The sequence below is a fragment of the Cupressus sempervirens genome, chromosome 3 (genome assembly GCF_028749045.1).
Source record: "Cupressus sempervirens isolate cs-2001-9-10 chromosome 3, ASM2874904v1, whole genome shotgun sequence".
NCBI lineage: Eukaryota > Viridiplantae > Streptophyta > Pinopsida > Cupressales > Cupressaceae > Cupressus > Cupressus sempervirens.
Window position 1 is genome coordinate 886122855 of NC_143120.1, and position 15491 is coordinate 886138345.

Below are 15491 nucleotides of genomic sequence, written 5' to 3' on the forward strand. Positions count from 1 at the left end.
GGGGCTTTTAGAATGGGGCCAAGTGTTAGGATTTTTAGTGTTAGAAAATGTTAGTTATTAGTAATAGTGAGTTATTTTGTTTTAATAATAATATTATACTAGTTAAGTTTTATATTTTTGGCGTTAATATTTTTATTTGGTTAGTAATCATTTTGAAAATGATTTTAAATGGAGATCATATTAGTTAGGATTTAGTAAAGATTGATTGTTAATTAAATGTTAAGTTAGTGGGTAAAATGTTAAAATTAGTTAGTTATTTTGTTTTAAGGAATGTCTTAGTTTAGTGAAATGTCATTTTGTTTTATTTGTCTATTTTAATTATATTGTTAATGTTAGATATGCTTAATTTAGAATAGGATTATAGATTTGAGTATTATTAATTTTAATTTTAATTTATGTTTAGTAGTTAGTTTGTAGATATAGCATATTGTTGATTAGTGTATGAAATATTTTAAAAGTAAATAAAATTAGTATTGTTTTAGATTAATTTAAACTTAATTAAAATATATATTATTTTTTATCATGGAAGATATAATTAACATTAGTAATGTTTAAAATGCGATTGACAAAATTAATCTTATTAATATTAATATAGTGAAATTTAAGATTTGATTATTTAATATGTAGAAAATGAGTTAGTATGTTAGTTAAGTATTAATTGGATTAGTTAATGTTTCATCTGTAGTTAGTATATGTTTAATGTTATTTAATTGTGACAATGTTATTTCTTTATTTTAAAAAGGTAGTAATATTATTCCTTTATAGTTATTTATGTTTTAACAAAAAGGAAGATAACAACTTTATTTAAATAGGAATTTAAATTTCTATGAGTAAATAGATTTGATATAGTTAAATTTAAGACTAGCAACAATAATCTATTAGAATAAACTAAGTCGGACTTGTATTCATGCATTGAATTAACCTATGAAATGGAAGTCATGAATAATCTAATATTCAACAGTTAATGATTTTAACTAGTTAAAATGTCTCTTTTAACATTTGGAACAAGTATCAAGGTAACTTAACGAATGTCTTCAAAGGATGTAACCTGTTCAACTAGAAAATAGACCAAGACACAAAATGAAATTTGGAACTCTAGAAAACCTAAGGTGAATTATGCGTGTCTTTAGTCAAACTTGTACTAACATAGTAGATTTATTAAACACACAAAAAATAATTATGTGTTTTTACCTTGTTATTTTTGGGCATGACATATTTATTAATATTGACCTACTTATCCTTAAAGGAAATTGAGAACATATTCCCTCTAAGGGACTAAAATGAAAGATAATTATGTTCCTTTTTTGTGCAGTTTGAGCCATAGATCAATGTTATTTTGAGTCATAACAAGTATCATGAATGATTTGTACAGTTTATCTTCATGGTTTTAAAGGGTGAATCAAAATGGTTCAAGAGGCCTCTATGTTCACCATGAGACTTTTGGATTCAAACATGATGGAAGGGGGTCTTTTGGTGTTTGTTCTATTTTTCTCTTTTTCATGTGGCTTGATTTCATTCATCACACCCCTCTAATAGATAATTTATTCTATCCCTAAAATCCACCATTATTGTTGCACTTGGGTTTCTGAATGGATGGAAACTAGAAAAGTCTAGCCATTTTTGGTCCCGGATTGGGGTTAAATGTGACTCTTTTGATCATATCATAAGCCTGAATATCTCAAACATGAATCTTTTCAGCCATTCTACTCCAAATAGGTCAATTTCATAGTCTTGCCAATTTCAACATTGCAACCAATAACTTTACAAGCTTGTTCCCTTTAGAGATCACAAATGTTGTGGGTCTCAAATCCTTGAACATATCCAATAACATGTTTGTTTTGTTGATAAACATGAATCAGATTATGCAAATGTAAATACACTACCATTGTTATAGGTTTGTTTCCAATTCAGAGCCCAATCTCTTATAGATATAAATATAAGGGTAGGAGACATGTCACATGTCTCTATGATTAATCATTTTTAGTTAATATATTAACAATATAAGTCAAAATATAACATATGTATTATATATAATTGTTGGAATTATAGATGGAGTAACTAAGAGTGGGGGTGAATCAATTTCCACAAAAATACTTCCACAGATCCTTTAGATGTCTAATAAAACTAATTATTGATGTCACTCGGTAAACATACTGAAAAATGTTGTAACTGGGTAAATGCAGAGTATGTTATATTTTAATAGATCTAACAACAATTGTAATAATTTTCTATCATGAGAGAAAAGAAATGAACACAAGAGACACCAAATTTAATGTGGAAACCAAATATGGGAAAGACCACCAATGAAACTAGTTACTATTTTTCACTCTTCTGAATTGAGCCCCGTTAGGAGCCGACCTAATTAAAGGTTACAAAACATACTGTTAGGTGTGACCTTGTTAGAGGATTTAATCACCCTATAAGGAGTGGCATTGTAAGAGGTCCTTAAAACAATTCAATGGAACTGTCACCCTATTAGAGGATTTGCAACTAGCTGTTAAACCAACTTTGTTAAGAGATTTTGGATCACTACTACAATGGTAAGAAATTAACAATGAAATGTCCTGATTGAGATGCAACTAAATTGCTGATTACAAATATTTGTTCTGCTTCATACTAGATCCTTCCTGATTGAATGTTACTTTTCTGCTCCACAAGGATATTTGACCATCCTTCAAGTTCACTCACACACTTTCCTTCTCAATCAATCAATACACTTGCATACTACTAAAAATCACAACTTGACCTTATATTTATATCATTCAACTTGTCAAGTCAGCTCAATACAAATTACAATAACCAATAATCATTACCATAGTCACCTGGAATCAATGCTTGAAATAATTAAACTTCTATCCCAAATCAACAAAATCCTTCAATCATTGACCTAGCTTGATAAATACTAGTTCTAAGATGATCTCCTATGTTAACCAACAGATGCTTTGTTAACACTATGAACTTGCAAAATCCTTTGTCAACTGAGTGAACTCAGTGAATGCTAACTCTGACCAACTTTCCTTCATTAACCATGAGAACTCAGTTAACACTACTTTCTGCCATAATTTCCTTCAACACCCGAGTGAGCTCGGTAGACACTATCTTTGTAGAGTGATCTCCATAAATGCTTGGTAGACAAGAAAAACTATCTTGTTGACCAAGTGAGCTTGGTAAGCATTGACCAACAACTGGTATGACATTTGTGTGACATCAAAGACAACACACAATTAGACAATTGTATCCAACAATTTCCCTCTTTGGCATTGATGGCAACACAACATGTCATAGCACAATGAAATTTAAGAAAAAGAATTTCTCTGATAGAAAGTTTCTCCCTCTTAGATTTTTACCAAAAGCTTCTTTTCTTTCATGTAGTAATATAGAAGATTAATTGCTCATTCTTGACAAAGAGATATTAGATCCATACAAGGGACAAACCAATGGATAAAAAATTTGAATTGTTGCAACGAGATGACTAATATCCACCAAGAGTTAAGCCATAAGAACCATTGAAGCAAGAGCCACATTTTAAGAAGAGGCATAAACAAAATCCACCAATAATCTAAAATGGTTTATGAATTAAGAAAAGAAGTATATGCTAATAAATAATGTGCAAAGGGTTATTCAAATAATTTTTGTATAAGATATTTTAAATGTCATTTAAATTTATAAATAATGTAATTTGGTCAATGAAGAATCAAAATTCTATATATTAATGTGACATTTAAAAAATTAAAAATTAAAAATTGAGGGAGTAAATGTTGGTTGTATGCTATTATGCTATTATGAATATTGATTAATTAGATTAGTTAAGAAGGTATGAAAATTTTAGAAATTTAGAATAGAGCTAATCAAGGAGATCAAATACTAGTTTTCTATGCATCCTTAAGAAGATTGGATAAAATGTTCCAAGCAGATTCTCATACTATTCAAGTTTCAAAGGTAACAATAATAGTGTTGTATGTTTTGGTGATTTTCTATCTTCTAGTCATCATAGCATTGTAAGTTGACTGGATCACCACATGATGCTAATTGGATCAACAGTGTTCAAGCCAATTCTTTTGTTGACTAGTCTTTTGGATTTGTAATTATGTATGTTAACTAGATCAGAAACTTCTTGCTATGTTACTCATTAGTGTTTTTTTTAGCTATCGATTTTGGAAGATTCAAAAATCCATATATTCAATTTCCAAGTAGATGGGGTGCGATCAATTGTCTCTTTCTTGTTCACTCATTTAGTGCATCATTAAAAAGAGACCAGAATGAAAGTGCCCAAATCAGAATTGCAGGCCTATGGATTCGATACGAATGCTAGGTGTTTGATGTTTGGGAAGAAAAGAAGGAAATTAACAAAGGAAATTGCAATATCTTATGGTATGTACGTCAAGGTACTTGAGATTAACTTCATATATATAACATTTTCTTACGAATACATGAATGGATTTTAGTAAATCAAATTTTAGATTTAGTTAAAATGATGACAAAGAGACTTGGCAATATATTAATAGAACAAAAATAAAGAATGATATTTATATTTGATTTCAAAATCCTTCAAAATGCTTAGCTGATTAGATTCATTTAAAATTTATCATCATTTTAGTATCCACTTTCCAATCTTGATTTACCTACAATGCAATTCTTACTTTAGTATTTCTTGTTATTCCACCCTCTTTCATTATCTTTCAATAGTTCTTCTACTGATTAATAATTCCCTCTCTTCAATCAACTTGTGATAATGCATTACTTTAGATATTATTTGGAAATCAATCACCCGTTGCCTCCTCTTTTTTTTCTTAATCAATCTTAACATCATTTTGTGTGAGCTTTCTTGCTATTGAAAGTTAGATAATATCAACAAGCAATTATCACTATTAATACTCATTGCTATTGAAAGGTAGCTTATATCATTATCACTTACTAAATTTGAATTCTAAATTTCTGACAAAGACTTACATAATGCAAATGGTCAAACTTAGAAGCATCATAAATAGCAAGCTAGCTCTCATGAACAACCAACAAGTGAAGTTGATCATTATGGAACTGTACTCTTGTATCCCCAACTAGTGGCAATGATCTTCCTATTTGCACTTGTAAAATTTTTGACTTTCATTTCTCCCATCTATCAATGCTCTAGAAATAGAGCTACCAGAACATTAGCCAAACATATAGAAATTTGAATCTATAAACATGTGAATGTACAAAATGATATGGAAATGGATATACAAAAAGAAGACAAACCTAGGTATTGGCCCCAAAAGATACCAATACATTCAAAGTGTGTGAAAATGTCAAGCCTATAATTTTCTTTTGGTAGCATTTAACCTTTATTTTTACCTAGTTAGTTTAAACAAGTTTTGAAAAGACACAAGTTAGAAGTTGCCATTTTTAATGATGCACTAAATGAGTGAGCAAGAAAGAGACTCATTAATCACACCTCATCTACTCAAACATTGTATATCTAGATTGTTGAATCTTCTATCCCAATTGTAATAATGTTATTATCCTGAGGGTGAAAAGCCAGAAAAGTAGCTGTAGAAGGAGGTGCCATGAAGGTAGTCATAACCTACTATAAACACTCATTAGCAAGCATGCCAAAGAATATTTTCTCAAAATTTTGGTTGAAAAAAGGAAACAAAAAACTTGATAAAGAACCCAAGTAAGAATATAACTTCTAAATTGACCAGCTCAGTAGTCATGTTGAAGAGGAACATATTTTCAAAAGATGCACCTTGAATGCCATCATACTGAATAAGGAGACCTTTCCAGTAGAGGTAGATATTACATAGAAATCATTCTTAGACAAAGCTATGCAAGCATCAACTTCTTCTAGATTCGTAGCACCGATATCATTAGTCATCACAATCCCACTAGTTGGTTGCCACATTTGTGGTTGAAGATTGGTATTAGACTATAGAAAAGATCACTATCTTAGTCACTTAAAAGACAATTTTCTAAGCAACACATAGAAATTCTTTCCAAATTAAGAGCAGCACCTTTCCAAATGGATTCTTCTCATTCCATGGCCATTTCCATAGTTTGTGGAGTACATTTGATACCAATGCTAAAAGAGAAACACCAAAATTGGTATATATTAGTCTTGTAACCTATACAAAACAATAGGTGCTAATGTAAATATTGAAGTCATGAATTGCAAAGAAGGATATGTGGGTCTAGTTATAGATATGACTTTTCTTATTACAGGGAGTAATGTATGGTAACACAAAGTCCATACAGTGTTTTAGAGGACACCCTTTGTCCTTGATGTTAGAGTATGGAGATAAGTCCTCAAGAAATGTGGAAACAATGCATATAAGATTGATCTTCCATCAGACATAGGCCTTTCTCCAATTTTTAACATTTTTGATCTTTATGCATATAAGCCACCTACTAATGTTTGTGATGAAAGAATAGGTCATAAGGATAGTGTTGATGTTTCTCAGTTACCTGAGGTCACTAAACCTCAAATTGAATGCATGTGGGACAAGAAGGTTACAAAAAAAACCAGGAGAGGCACCTATTATTCCTACCTAGTCAAATGGAAGGACACACCCAATGAAGATGCAACTTGGATGACTCAAATAGATATTGAAAAGGTAGGGTATCAATTGGACACAATACCAACTCAAGGGACTTGAGTTCTTTTGAGGAAGGTAGCATGGTGTAGGGCACTCAAGGTCATCATGAGTCATTCCACAAGGATCCTACACCACACCACCTTCCTAGAGAATTCATGAGTAAGATAACAAGTTTTTAGGATGTTAGGAATAAGCTCATGTTGTTATAAGCCAATTTGTAAAGGTTCAAGGTTCATTTGGTGTTTCTATAAACCATGAATAAGGAATATAGTCCAAAATGGTTGAAAATGACTTAGAATAAGTTTATATAGGTCTTAGGAAGGTTTGAGAGTCTTAGGACTTCATTATGTTCAAAATTGCAAAATGCAACAAAAAGTTGCTAAGCAATTTTTGCTTCAAAGTTGGTAATTACAAATAAAGGAGTTTGAACTGATTATAACTATTCCCAAGGTAGTTGATCAGTCAAAAATTCTTATAAATGTATGATCCAACCTTCCTAGTAGAATAGCTTGGTTGATGTACGGATTTTTGCAGATTTCAATACAGATTATTGGTTTTTTGGCTCAAAACTGTTGCATTTATGTTTTCACACATGTTGTACAGATTGGAAAGGGAGGTTGCATGATCTAAGGAGTAACTTTATTGAGTTCCCTATCCAATCCACTTGGTTTGAAGATCATTGGTGACTTCTATCAAAATTTATAGCAATTTCTTTCAAAAATGTTAAGAAACCCTAGGTTTAGCAAGGTTTTGTGCAAATGGACGTATAGCTCATGACTGTATGGTTCAAATGGCACAAAACCAAATGAAAATGGGAGCCCTAGGAGTGCAATTTCAGATTCAAAAATTAGGAGCTGAAAAACCAAAGGGAGTTATTTTTTCTTGCAAGCCCTAGGCCAAATATTTGTATGTATTTGGTCTAAAATTGAAGGAATTTGATTGCTAGAGTTGTATGTGAAGGAAAGTAACCAAATAAAAGGTGGATTGGTAGTTTCATAATTACCCTTTGTAGTTTTGAAGGTTTAGTTCTAGTCTATGCACCCATTTCTTTAGTCTTCCTTTGAAAACCAAGGCTAAAGGGGCCCATTTAGGTCTATGTACTTAAGAAGGTTAGTGGAGTGCTAGAGTAGATTGGAATTTGATCTTTTGGGATATTTTTGGGGTTGTCAAAAAATTCATGTTTCTACCCTTGGATAAGGTATTAGATGTGTGGTTATGTTGGATGTAGCAACTTCTCACTATTAGCCCTTGTAGCCCTATTTGTGAATAGGTTGGTGGAACTTATGAATAGTAAGTGATACTCTCCATACTTATCTCCATACTCTCCATAATTATCAAATAGATAAGTATGTTTATGAATACTTATTATACTCTCCATACTTATCTCCATACTCTCCATACTCATCAAATAGATGAGTATTCATAAACAAGATGGTAAGAAAGTGAGGCTTTTGAATTGCCCATGAAGTCCCAACTAGGACATTGAAAAATTGTGGAAAATTTTAATAATTCAAGAAACTTCTATTGTTTATGATGATTTGTTCATATTTTGATCAATTCTATGATCCATCATAAAAATATCAAAATATGAAAAAAAAAAAAAAAGGAAAATCAAAATACTCCCAGATTAAAATGATAAATGATGAAATTTGATTCAAAACATTAACAACAATAAAATGATAAGATCTGTTTCACTCAACCCAAGCACAACAATGACAACCCCACTCCATTCTAAAGACCACAATGATTTATCAACACCCTTGTCCCAAAACACTATGAAAGCAACAGTTTTAGTGAATCCCAAAAGTGTTGTGAATGCTGATAGGGATAATGGGGTTGGAAAGCTTTTCATTGTCTCTACCTACATTACATAATCTTGATGTAGGAGCATCCAGAGGTATAAGGGCAATCCTGTGTCACCCAAAAAAATATACTTAGACTTAGTTTCTGTTTCATGTGTTTTCATTTTTGGATACCCATTTGGGTCAAATAAAGGTTTCAACTCTCACAGTTCCACTATCAGTGTTCGTGTAATTCCCAAAAAATTAGGAGTATGTAATTGAGCCATAATTTTGGTGAACTAGGAGGTGTAAATTGGCTAGATGAATGTAATTATAATTTAGAGCATTCTAAAAAAAGAATTAGGTCAAAAGGCCCCACGGTTTGAAAGTTATTGCAATTTTTCAGGTTGTGGAGACCTCCTAAGAATGCTTCAAAGTCAGGTTAGGGGCATTAAATGACCTCAAAAAGGGTCAGAAAATGTGGGATGAGCAAAGCTCTTACATAGGGCTATAGAGAACTTCGAGAGCTTTCTAAAAATGTAAACGGTTTGTCAATCGGAGCTACGATTCAAAAGTTATGCCTCCCGGAAGTTCGGTTACCATTTCTAGATTCTTCTAGATTTGCATCGACTTCTAATGCAGCTTTTGAAACCTTCTATTTCATCATTGGATGCCTACTAGCACTTTCTAGAATGTACTCCTAGTCCTTAACCCTTCGAGGTATATTTAAGGAGATTTTTGGCATTGTAAAAGGCAGTTCGGAGTGGAGTTTGAGAGGAGGTACTGAAAGGAGAAATTATCTCCACATTTATGCTATTGTAAGCCCTTAGGGCATGTTTTGAAGTTTATTTTCTTTGTACTAAATCTGCTAGCTTATTTTTTAGTTAATACAATTTCCCTTTTCTGTTGTGTCCATTCTGTTCTTGGGTTGTGTCCCCATCAAGTGGTATCAGAGCTGGTTTTCCTGAGTGTGTAGACAGAGTGCCAACTGCCCAGGACTGTGTGGTTGTGGGTTTGAGTTAAGAAGATGCCTCCACGAAGAGAGCATGGCGAAAGGGCCAGAGCTATTAATCCTGAGGAGGTTAGAGCCCTCCAAAGGTAGGTACAAGCATTGCAGGAGGAGCTCCGTAGAGGGGCAACTGTGGCCACAGGTGATGAAAGTGAAGATGACAACTAAGAAGATGAAATTGGACCTGAAGGGGAATTTGACGGGGAAGTTCTGAATCATGTAGAAGAAAGCCTTTTTAGGGCCATTACTAAGTTTGGGAAAAGACCTACAATTGAAGTGGGTGTATTTTTAGGAAATCTGAAACTAGATGAGTTGATCGATTGGATCAATGAACTGGAAGAATACTTTGAGTATGAGGATATCAGGGACCCAGATAGGGTTAAGTTTGCAAAGACCAAAATGAAAGGCCATGCCAAAATTTGGTGGCAAGAGCTCCAATTGGAAAGAAACAGAAGAGGAAAGGAGAAGATCACAAGATGGGATCGCATGGTGGACAAATTGAAGAAGCAGTTCATTCCTGTGCACTATGAGCTTGATTTGTTTAAGAAGATGCATGGGTTAAAGCAAGCAAGAAGATCAGTCCAAGAATATACAGAGGAATTTTATCAACTCTTGATTAGAGTGGGGCATGTAGAAGAAAATAAGGAGAATGTTGCTCATTATATCAGTGGGTTGTGACCTAGCATCCAGGAGGAATTAAGTCTGGTAAGAATGACCAGCATTGAAGAGGAATACCAGTTTGCCTTATGAGTTGAAGAGAAGTTGAATAAAAGGTTTCAAGGAAGACAAAGAGGGTGCAGTCAAGGAGGAAGGGGAAGTAGTAGATCATCTGGAGGCCGCAATGAAACCCAAAAGAAAAATAAAGATGTGGGTACTAGTAGGAACCAGAGGAATGAGGGTTTCAACCGCTCCCATGATCAAGACTTTGAAAATCAGAGAGGAAGAGGTAGAGGACATGGACAAGGAAGAGGAGGCTTTCGTGGTACCTATTTCCATTATAGTGAAGAAGGTCATTGTGCCTTTGAATGCCCTCAATGACAAGGAAGGATAGATAGGAGAGCTAAGGGCCAAGCTAGGGTTTCTCATGTGGATGAGGATGCACAATCATCACATTCAAAGGATGCAGAAAGAGGAGAGACCTTGGTAAATGAAAGAGTCCTACTAAGTGGTGAGATTGAACCAGGACAATGGAGGAGTTTGTTCTGTACCAGATGCAAGTATGAGGATAAATGTTGTGACGTGATCATTGATGGTGGTAGCACTGATAACTTGGTATCAGAAGAGATGGTCTTTAAGCTAAAGCTCAAGAGGGAGAAACATCCCCAGCCCTATCGGATTGCTTGGGTAAAAGATGATCATAAGGTCATGGTAAGTGAACAATGTTTAGTGAAATTCAAAATTGGGAGTTACCATGATGAAGTTCTTTGTGATGTTATTTCGATGGATGTTTGTGTTGAGATAATGGGTGTTGCACACATTGCATAATATTGTTATTTTATTATTTTATTTTTATTATGTAATGTTGTACCTAGATAGATGTGCAACATGTAAAGATTCCCATGGAATATTCTTGATGAGTTGTATTGTAACATTGTGATAATATTTCATGTAATTATTTAATATTGGGGAAAAGAATTAAATGCCCAATATTAAATGTGGGGTTAGTGGGTTAGGTAGCACATGGTTTTAGCACATGGTTTATGTAATACCACTTGGTGGTTTTGTGGGACTTGCTACTATATAAGCAGCCAAAAGGGTAGTTGTTGTGAGAGAGAGAGAGAGAGAGAGAGTGACAAGGAGAAGAAAAAAGGCAAGAGTCGAGCAGGACAAGACTTGACAGGTTAGCCAAGGGAGCATTTGTGAAGGTTAGAAGCATGGCATGGGATGTGTGGATTCATGCTTGTTCACATAGTTTTCTCGGTTGTGGCTATGGCCATGAAGGCTTCCATGGTTGTATGGTAATGGTATTTTTGCTAAATAATACATGGTGATGGATGCTTTTGGAGGCAGGGTTTTTCCCTCAATGAGGTTTCCCAGGGTATATCTTGTGTCACACATTTTATGGGTATGTTGTCTATTCTCTTGCATGTGGATTTTAATTTCGTGTTTATTTCAGATTTATTATGGGTTATGTCAAAACGGTTATATTCTTTATTGCCAAGTTTCCTTACAGTTTGCCATCTATTTTTGGGTAGACCATGGTAGTTTGATAGACATACAGTACATGATGGACATGCAAACACATACTCTCTGACAAAGGATGGAGTTTGCCACAAATTGAAGCCCATGAAAAAGGAAGGTGAAAAGGTATATAGCAGTGCTAGGATTTGTCTTGTTGATGAAAGGAAGTTTTTAGATGGCATGAAACATCAACATATGTGCTATGCTTTGATTCCTAGGAAAGATAAAGAAGGTAGTAGTGAAATACCACTTGAAGTTTCAGATTTACTCGGGGAGTTTGGAGATATTATCTTTGATAATTTTCCAGATGGATTGCCACCAGTGAGGCAAATCAGCCATCAGATAGATTTGATTCCAGGAACTAGTTTTCCTAACAAGGCTGCTCACAGGATGACTCCTACTAAAATAGAGGAGCTAAATAGATAGGTTCAAGATTTTTGAGGAAAGGCTTGATTCGAGAGAGCCTGAGTCCATGTGCAGTACCTATAGTACTTGAACCAAAGAAGGATGGAGAGTGGAGGATATATACAGATTCTCAAACTGTAAATAGGATAACCATCAAGTACCAATTTCCTTTGCCAAGGATGGATGATCTTATGGACTGCTTGAGTGGAGCTCAGTACTTCACAAAGATAGATCTCAAGAGTGGCTATCATCAAATACAGATTCGAGAAGGAGATGAGTGGAAAAAAGATTTCAAGACCAAGGAGGGTCTTTATGAGTGGTTAGTCATGCCCTTTGGATTGACGAATGTCCCAAGCACCTTCATGCGGCTCATGAATGAGGTACTTAAGAAGTTCTTGGGAAAATTTTTTATTGTCTATTTGCATGATATTTTAATTTTCAGCAAGACTTTGGAAGAACATTTAATGCATATTCATAGTGTCCTTGAAAGGCTAAGGGAAGAGAAACTGTTAATTAATCTGAAGAACTATATCTTTGCAGAAAGGGAGTTAGTCTATTTGGGGTTTGTTATATCACCCGAAGGTCTCAAAATGGATCCAGAGAAGGTAAAAGCCATCTTGGAATGGCCTACTCCAAGGTCTGCTACTGAGGTAAGAGCATTTCATGGTCTGGTTAGTTGTTATAGGAAGTTTATTAAGAATTTCAGTGGCATATGTGCACCCCTAACTGATACAATAAGAGGGGATAGAAAATAGTTCAAATGGACTACAACAGCTGCGAGAAGTTTTGAATTGTTGAAGAAGAAGGTAACAGAACAACCTATGTTGGCACTTCAAAATTTTAGAAAGGTTTTCCAGGTGGATTGTGATGCCAGTGGCAGTGCTATTGGGGCTGTATTAAGCCAAGAAGGTAAGCCTATTGCATATTTTAGTGAAAAATTGAATGATGCAAAGAAGAAGTATTCTGTTTATGATCAAGAGTTCTATGCAATAGTTCAGGCCTTAAAGAAATGGAGGCATTATTTATTGCCAAAGGAATTTTTTTTGTATACTAATCATCAGGCATTACAGTACCTAAATACAAAAGGTAAATTGAATCAGAGGCATATGAAGTGGTTAGAGTTCTTGCAAAGTTATACATTTGTGTTGAAGCATATAAGTGGAAAATCTAACAGGGTTGCAGATGCACTAAGTAGGAGACAGTTGTTGCTTACAGTAATGCAGGTTGAAGTAGTTGGGTTTGATGAACTCAAAAATTTGTACCCCGAGGATCCTGATTTTTTTGAAGCATGGAAAGCTTGTAAAGAACCTGTTACTATGGATAGAACCAAGTGGTTAGACTATTTGATTCAGGATGGCATGTTGTTCAAAGGTAGTCAATTGTGCATTCCAAGGAGTTCCATGAGGGAAAATCTGATTAAGGAGAAACACAGTGGAGGGATGGCAAGAAATTTTAGTTGAGATAAGACCATTTCCATTCTTAGAGAACATTATTTTTGGCCTCAAATTTCACAGGATGTGAAGAAGTTTGTACAGAGTTGCCAGGTTTGTCAAGTTGCCAAGGGGTTTAGTCGCAATACTGGCCTATATCAGCCATTGCCTGTTCCATCAAGGCCATGGGAGGACATAAGTATGGATTTTGTTCTTGGATTGCCAAGGACACAAAGGGGTAATGACTCAGTATTTGTGGTGGTTGATAGGTTCTCCAAAATGGCACATTTCATTCCATGCCACAAAACTCATGATGCTGTCCATATTGCAGACTTGTTTTTCAAAGAGGTGGTAAGACTACATGGTCTTCCAAGGAGTATAGTTTTTGACAAAGATACTAAATTTGTGTGGTATTTCTAGAGGACATTGTGGAAAAAGTTGAGAACAGACTTGAAATTCAATTCCATGCATCACCCACAAACTGACGGCCAAACAGAAGTGGTAAACAAAAGTCTGGGCAATTGGCTAAGATGTTTAGTTGGGGATAAGCCCAAGGGATGAGATTTGATTCTACCACAAGTAGAGTTTGCATACAATAACTCTATAAATGGGAGTACTAGAAAATCACCATTCCAAATTGTATATGGGAATAGCCTAAGGACTGCACCAAAATTGAGGAAGATAGAGCAAGGGGAGAGGACAAGTGCTAAAGTGAAAAAATTTGCTGAACATATCAAGCATCTACATGAGGAGGTTCAGGCACACATTACCAAGATGAATCAAGAGTATAAAGCTAGGGCTGATCAAAGGAGAAGACATAAGGAATTCCAAGTAGGGGATCTAGTCATGGTGCACTTACAAAAAGAAAGATTTCCAGCCGATACTTACAACAAGTTGAAAATGAAGAAATTTGGTCCCTGCAAAATTTTGAAGAAACATGACTCAAGAAATGCATATGAGGTGGAGCTGCTAGATGGTATTCACATTTCTCCCATTTTCAACATTGCAGATTTAACAGAGTATCATGATGATGGTGCAAATGAGGAGTTGGTGTTAGAGCCATGTTCGATTCCTGCTTCTAAGAAGGAGGAGATAGAAGACATTCTAGATCATTTTGTGGGTAGGAGTACCAGAAACAGGCAGTATGAAGAGTATTTGGTCAAATGGAAAGGACAATCGATCGAGGACTGAACTTGGATTTTAGCAGCTAAGGTTTCCCATTTGGGATTTCCTCTACCATTCATAAAGTGATAGGGTCACTTTTCAATCTACCCTGGGTGTCTGATGCAAGAGGATCCAGAGGTATAAGGGAAATCTTGTGTCACCCAAAAAAATATACTTAGACTTAGTTTCTGTTTCATGTGTTTTCATTTTTAGATACCCATTTGGGTCAAATAAAGGTTCCAACTCTCACAGTTCCACTATCAGTGTTCGTGTAAATCTCAAAAAAATAGGAGTATGTAATTTAGCCATCATTTTGGTGAACTAGGAGGTGTAAATTGGCTAGATGAATGTAATTGTAATTTAGAGCATTCTAGAAAAAGAATCAGGTCAAAAGGCCCCACAGTTTGAAAGTTATTGCAATTTTTTGGGTTGTGGAGACCTCCTAAGAATGCTTCAAAGTTAGGTTAGGGGCATTAAATGACCTCAAAAAGGGTCAAAAAATGGGGGATGAGAAAAGCTCCTCCATAGGGCTATAGAGTGCTTTGAGAGCTTTCCAAAAATGTAAACGGTTTGTCAATTGGAGCTACGGTTCAAAAGTTATGCCTCCCAAAAGTTCGATTATCACTTCTAGATTCTTCTAGATTTGTGTTGACTTCTAAAGCAGCTTCTGGAACCTTTTATTTGGTCGGTGGATGCCTACTAGCACTTTCTAGAATGTACTCCTAGTCCTTAACCCTCTGGTTCTATTTAAGGAGATTTCTAGCATTGTAAAAGGCAATTCGGAGTGGAGTTTGAGCGGAGGTACTGAAAGGAGAAATTATCTCCACATTTATGCTATTGTAAGCCCTTAGGGCATGTTGTGAAGTTTATTTTCTCTGTACTGAATGTACTAGCTTATTTTTCAGTTAATACAATTTCCCTTTTCTGTTGTGTCCATTCTGTTCTTGGG